At 35.9% G+C, this 7,292-nt stretch overlaps 1 long non-coding RNA gene across 1 annotated transcript; it reads right to left on the bottom strand.

Moving 5' to 3' along the window:
• Positions 1 to 775: 775 nt before the first annotated feature.
• Positions 776 to 2,232, bottom strand: LOC121294602. Its single transcript, XR_005946806.1, has 2 exons — positions 1,848 to 2,232; positions 776 to 839 (listed from the first exon to the last, which is right to left on the bottom strand). It is a non-coding gene; the product is annotated as an uncharacterized LOC121294602 (long non-coding RNA).
• Positions 2,233 to 7,292: the final 5,060 nt, after the last annotated feature.

Raw genomic sequence — 7,292 nt, 5'->3', positions numbered from 1 at the left:
ACCAACCCACTTCACCTCCAACTCACCCAGCCCGCTTTCTCCAGGGTCTCTGACCCAGATAACAAGGAAACGTGTTGCATACAGGAGCGAGCGGGAGGGGAGGCACATATACATTGAGAGATAACTGTTACATGGACCTTTACTTGTTAATGTAGAATTGGAACAAAGGAATGCTTTGTAGTGTTGTTGTGGACTGTCACTGCTTTGCATTGGTGGCCTGGAACAATATCTGGCAGTGCTAACTTCTGGAAGCCACTCACATGCATACTCACATGCAGTCAGGTAATGACGGCCTCATTGACTTTAAGTACAAGCAATTATTGACCTAAATGAGGGACACTTTACTCTCTATTGACCATAATGATAGGGGATTTGAATAATGTGAGTGTGGATGATGCTTCTCCCCGGTGAGCTGGGGGGGGTGGGGGTCACACTCAGTGGAGACTGTGCTAAACATAGTTCACCTATTATTCTCACTGTCTTGCATGCACTGTATTCATGCCACTGGCTGCACAATGGATGCACTCACTTGAACTCCATCTGTCTGCTTTCCCAAGCAGGTCCAGTTCCAAATCTCCACATTTTTCTGGAAGAAAGGGGAAAGAAATAATGTTAAAGAAATTATTCCAGCCCCAAAAAGTGCATTTTCAAATCAAGAAGCTCAATTTGGGTCCCTGTTTTGTCATGCGTTGCTCTGCCGCTGTGCAGGTGAAGAGTGCTGGAGTGCGGTAACCCCGGTCTCTCAGTCAGTAGAGGCACAGCGAGGGGTATTTACCTGTTTTGCAGTGGCTGTTAAGAGCTGGCTTCTTGTGTCTGACGGATGATTGAAGCATTCCTAGCTGGAGAGTAAGAAGAGATGACAGCTTAATAAGCCTAACATGCAGGATAGTGGTCTTGTACAATTTCACTAACAATGGAAACCATTATAGACAGCGCTCTTTAAAGGGATGGCAGGATTAATTCACCCATGTCCAGGGGGGTTCTTAATGGCTGCCCTGGACAGCATTGAGATGTGTCACTTGATCATGCTATTACAGTGTTGTTGTGGACTGAAGGAGCCAGATTAGCTGGGTTCATCCCCCAAAATTTCTAAATTTCAGGTGTATTTATTTAACCAGGATAGAATACATCTTGTTTACAAGGGGTTCCTGGCAGGAGAAGGTGGCAAGAAATAACATTATAAGAGACAAGAGAGACAAATCACTCAAACAGGACGCAAACATTTTAAACTATGATAACAGCAGTAATACAGAGTGTGCATGGTCCTGGTCATAGCCAGTATTTACAGGATTCGCAACCCTTGATATACAAATGCATTCGATCTCAATGTGGGGATTTTTAAAGAATGCGTATCATTTGATCTTAGTGCACAGGTAGAGTTACATGTCTCTAGCATCGATGTTAGGTAATCAAGAGCATCTGCAGTGTACACCTTATAAACTAAACACAGACAAATGACCCAGCCTTCTATTTTCCAGACTGAGCAGCCCTAGTTTAATAGAGAGTACAGTGGTGCTGCTGGGTGTACTCTGCATTCAGTGTAAATCTTGCAGTACTGTTAGAGATGGGGAGCAACCTCCACTCTGAAAACAGCCTAGTGCAGGCAGACAGGTATACACACACATATACAGAGAGAATATATACATGTTCTTCCACTGATGTGTTACTGTGTTATCAATACAGTGAACCATGTCTCAATCGTTAGACAGTCAGTTAAAACTCCTGAAGGAGCGGCAGTAGTTTCACTGTTACCGTGCTCTGCCTTGCACAGTCAGTTCATATCAAGTCACAGTGACACACTTCTTGTAATGCTCCAGTCCTCCTTTTACAGGATAACCACTACTTACTCCAGCCTGTTGCAGTTGCCTGGGTCCCTGCTCTGAGATAGGGCTCGATCCCGGACGCTGAATCCTCCAGACAGGCTGCCTGTGAGAGAGACTGGCAGGAGTGAAGCCTGGCCAATCCCCAGCATTCCTCTGCCATATCAATATCAATGCCTGTATGAAGAAAGGTGGGGTTTGCAACATTCTCTCTGTATAATCTCAGGAAACAAACTTCTTCCATCAGCAGGCAAATCTCAGCGCTTGTGTCTCCCTCAATAAGAGGTTTCTTTACTCCAGATAGCTGGCTATGTAATATCGGCAGGTCTAATTCCAGGGTATTTATCTTAGTCGAGGGGTTTGTATTTTTAAAATCACAGCGGCCTTGACCAACGCGAGCAGAGGGCTCAGTTTACGGAGTTAATGAGAAACAGCCACCAGGTGTCGCCTATGCACAATAAAACAAAGTATTGTTGCGTTTTGCTCCATATCTTGATTGGTACTATCCCTTTCTCACCACCAGAAGCAACTATTATTACGTTATTCCAGCGTTCAGTGCTGCTTAAAACGTCTTTCAACCACGCCCGACCCCTCCCCTCAAATACGGGAGCTTAGCACCGGGTGTTTTTGGAGAGTTAGTGCAATATCTGAATTTATCTTAAACCAAACGGGGGTCTTCGGGAGAAGGTTAAATAAACTGGCCTTAGAAGATATATCCCTTTATTTAAACATAATGATAGCTGTGCGTTTGCTGCATAACCGTGCAATTTAAAAACAGTCATATGCTTTATTATCTGCTATGTCTTTGATTTGAGTTTCTTTGTAAATTTCGTTTAAGTAAATATATGTATCTGTTATTATACATGTATTGGTTATATATATATATATATATTATATATATATTATATATAATATATATAATATATATATATATATAGATATATGATATATATACACACACACACACACACACACACACACACACACACACATATATATATATATATATAAAATCGATTTCACATACATATATGATTAGTCAGTTTGTCTGGTTTAATATTTCGTTTGTTTAAACGAGTTCTAGACGAGTTATCCCTTATTTGTAAGAACCTTATGATAACGGAAATGAAGTTTACATGGCCTGGTCTATACGTCCGCATTCATTAATTTGAAGTCTTTGATTAGTGACATTTCAAAATGTAATATTTAATCTGACAGTGATATAGTCATTCGTTTCGTGTGGTCGCTGCAGTTTAAATAGAGTTGTTGACATACGATCAAAAATGTTATTTTTACAAGAAATAGCTTATGAAATTTTTCAGATATATAATATATATATATATATATATATATATATATATATATATATATATATCTATAATAGATATATAATTAAATCGCATTAATTATATTTAAACGAAATCTTAAATGGTTAATATTTAAATACAACAATTAATTCTTTATTGACCCCACTGAAACGGGCATGGAGTTTGGTTCAGTCAGTAAGGAGCAGCAATGATATTATTGTAATTAACACATCAGAGCGGCAAAAGCAGGCTAGTGCCGTTTGTGGTAAACCACAGCTTGTAATACCCCTATTGTCTATTGCATCTGACCTGTTTTTGCCTGACGGGTTTTTTACAGTGATGATTATTGATCATGCCCTATTCCAATGGCTACAAATCATTCAGTTCTGCGTGTGTTCACTTTACAGATTTTTATTTGCAATGCATGCTCATCATAAAGGCAGGGATGGAGCCATATAAAATGTCAACCTAATAATGTGCATTATTTCCTACATATACTATTGTTTCTCTCGCTAGAATAACTTCTGATTTTTAAATCGTCCGTATTATTTAACAAAGTAACAGAACGTGTATTTTAAATAAGATAATTCAATCGCTGCAAAACATCATTAACCAATGATCAGCATATACCAGATAAAGGTTTGTGGAATAAAGCAGCACACGATAATGCAAAGCAGCCTTCATTCAGCTGCGCTCATATCAGTATGAAGGAAGCCAGCCAGAGCAGCTGTCGAGTCTGTTGATTGTGTTGAAGAAACAGAATTACAATTTATAAGACCCTCACAAACAAAACAATGCTTGCTTTTGTGCTATTATTATTATTATTATTATTATTATTATTATTATTATTATTATTATTATTATTATTATTATTAACGATTGGAAAAACACTTGGCATTATTGCACTGCCCTGTCATTACTTCTGATAAACCAGAAGACACGTCACTACCCGTTGACCTCGGCATTCTAATGACCACATGTTGACAGTGACGTATTTTGCTGATTTGAATACCTATGGTTCTGTCACCCGATATGTCTGTAATGAATGCATTGAATGGGAGTAATTAATGCGCATTTACTCCAAATCTTCATTTTAGATTTGAAGCTTATTAATATGAAATTATGAAGAAAAAAAACGTTGCAATGTATAGCATCACCAATTAACCAACTGCGGTGCGAAATAGCAGAATATGATTTTTACAAAGCCAGACACAGTTTTTTTTTTCATTATCACTTCACAAATACAGTGACATTGATCGACCACGATTAAGAATAAGAAATAAGTACAGACGCTATAGCAAGCATTGATCATTTCATTGATAACAACAGCAGCGAAGGAAGGCCTGCTTGGGTAAGTGCTATGAGAGCCAGCGCCCATCCTTCATTCGCACAAATTAACCACTGCATAATCACAGGGCTGGTTTTAAAGAGAGAGAGAGAGAGAGAGAGAGAGAGAGAGAGAGAGAGAGAGAGAGAGAGAGAGAGAGAGAGATGGGGGGGCAGTTTACAGAATGGGCAAAACCGTCTACTGTAAAACCAAATGCACAAGAATGAAACAAATCTTAATGCTTAACGTCTAATGATTATGCATGTAGTGTGTGTGTGTATGTTATTTAGGCCGAGGCTATGGTCTAAATAGCGTCTATATACCACAGTTGTGACTCTATTTCTCATCCTTTCTAACAATAACGTGAATACAGATCATCAGCAACTGCACTGGGTTACCTGCCGTCATACATCCGCTGGGTGGAGATGGGCTCCCTTTGAATAGCGGTTTGATCCTTTCCCGAATTTTACAACGAGCAGTATAGCCATCTCCGAGCTTGTAAGAGACAAGTACCACATTAATATCTAAATCACTTTTCAACAAGCGTATACAGGTCGACCATACTATATCGAGTGACATTATTATAATGGCATAGCTCGCTATACTCTATAGGGTTACAAACATGCACTATAATAGACCATTTTCATTAAAGAGCAGCTATTGAACTATGCGGCACAAAACATAACCCCAAGGAAAATTATGATGTTTCTATCGAAATACAGACCTTTTGTATTTACAAGACAAGCCGAGTTAATGTGTTTCGTCATTGTAAATCAATAAGAAATAATTGAAATCATTTTTTTTTTTTTTTTTTTTTTTTTTTTTGCATCGATAATTCCGTAAATAAAAACATAGGCATTTTAGTGGAATTCCTTTTCCGATAGGCCTATAAAGAATCGGTTCATCCTTTTATTATATTGAACCATATTAACACGGGTGAGGGTCTCTATTGCTCTGGAGTCTCTTACGTGTTCAAATATGCGCCAGGTATTTCACAATGATTGTTAATGAATGCAGCTTATGCGGGGTTTTAATTGACGTGGATTTTATTATTTGTGGGGGGAAAAAAATGTGTTGATCATAGGAAACCTTGGAATGAAACAATACAGAACAGAATAACTCTGTAACTCTGAATGCAGCTCTTTACAATTCTCAGTCAATGGAAGAGGGCTTAAATTTGTATTTGTTAACAGTAGGCCCAAATAAATATTCATTATTTTTACTTGAATACAAAACAAAACGTTGAAATGCAAGATTCAAGCCTGCTGCGCAATTAATGGAAGAAATACTTTTTTTTTTTTTTTTTTTGTAAAATAATTAAACAAAATAATATAATAATAATAATAATAATAATAATAAATAATAATAATAATAATAATAATAATGTAGGCTGGTTGAAAAACACAAACTTTTTGTAACGTTAGTTATTTGCATTCAACAGAAATTGTAACCCCTTTACACAAAAATATTGGGATCTTAACATCAATTACCCATAGCATTGACAAATCCCACGATATATTCATTATAACATAACATGTTCAGAAACAAAATAACATAAAATAAATACGTAGGGTAAAACTTCTTTCCAAATGTTCGTAGCGTTGCATCATATATAAATATATATTATATATACTATATATCTATATATATGATATATATATATCCGCCATATATATTCTATATATATATATATATACACACACACACACACACACACACCACACACACACACACACACACCACCACACACAAAATTATATATACATCATTTTCTTTAGTAGTAAAAGCGTGAATGCTGTCATTCCACGTTCCAAATGCATTAGCCACTCACCGATGCTCTTAAAGAGCATTTTTAAACCAGGAAAGCGAAATATTGCAAAATTCACTTTCTACCGCTAGGGGTCAGTCTTCACTAAGACAGCGAAGCCCCTGCAAATTGAATGCGGCAGTCTGCATGACGTGGAGAACTATGGAACTGATATTTATCTTTCTTTAATATAGAGGAAAGTTATAATAAAGAAAACCAATGCTTAAAATTATTTTGTTTTGTGTTTTTTATGTATATGCATTTCAAAGTATATTCAACGCTAATAGTTTTTTTAAGGGCTACAAATGATACATGTGTCACCAGTGTGTGTGTGTGTGTTTTTTTTTTTTTTTTTTTTTCGTAGTTAATTTCAGACCTCACTGATTTGAATTTCAAATTCTAAAATGCTCGCAATTGGTAAAATGGATTAAAACAAATTATGCCTTATAATATAATATATATCTATATATATATATATCTCCCTGTATATATCATATATATATATATATATTTTGTTCGGATATATTCATAAATTGATATTTGTATACAATAATACGCACAATGGGACACAAACACTCCACAACACACACAAAATGTGTAACTATTACAATATTTGTTAACATATAATATTAAATCATGTTATATGTATAAGCGTAAATACACACTTAACCATTCTAACGCATATATACAAGATACAGGTAATTTATACAAATATTGTATGTTATTATAGCCAGTTTTAAAGATATCATATCGGTCACCTTTTTATTTTTGGTAAATTGAATGACTTTACTGATTGTGTTTATGTTTATATGGTCATGGTCCATATTATATTATAGATATATATATATATCTTATTGTATAATATATATATATCTTATATTATATATATATCCTTTGTAGATTTTTTTCTGTTGTTCGAGAAAAAAGTTACTTGACTATTTTAATGCAATCAAAATGACAAATACTGAAAATATGTCTGACAGCAGATATGTATGGTGGATATGGATTCACATACATTTGCATCTATAGAT

The sequence above is a fragment of the Polyodon spathula genome, chromosome 19, assembly GCF_017654505.1.
Source record: "Polyodon spathula isolate WHYD16114869_AA chromosome 19, ASM1765450v1, whole genome shotgun sequence".
Taxonomy (NCBI): Eukaryota; Metazoa; Chordata; class Actinopteri; order Acipenseriformes; family Polyodontidae; genus Polyodon; species Polyodon spathula.
Note: the sequence above shows the minus strand (reverse complement) of the source record. Positions and strands in the feature narration are given on the sequence as shown.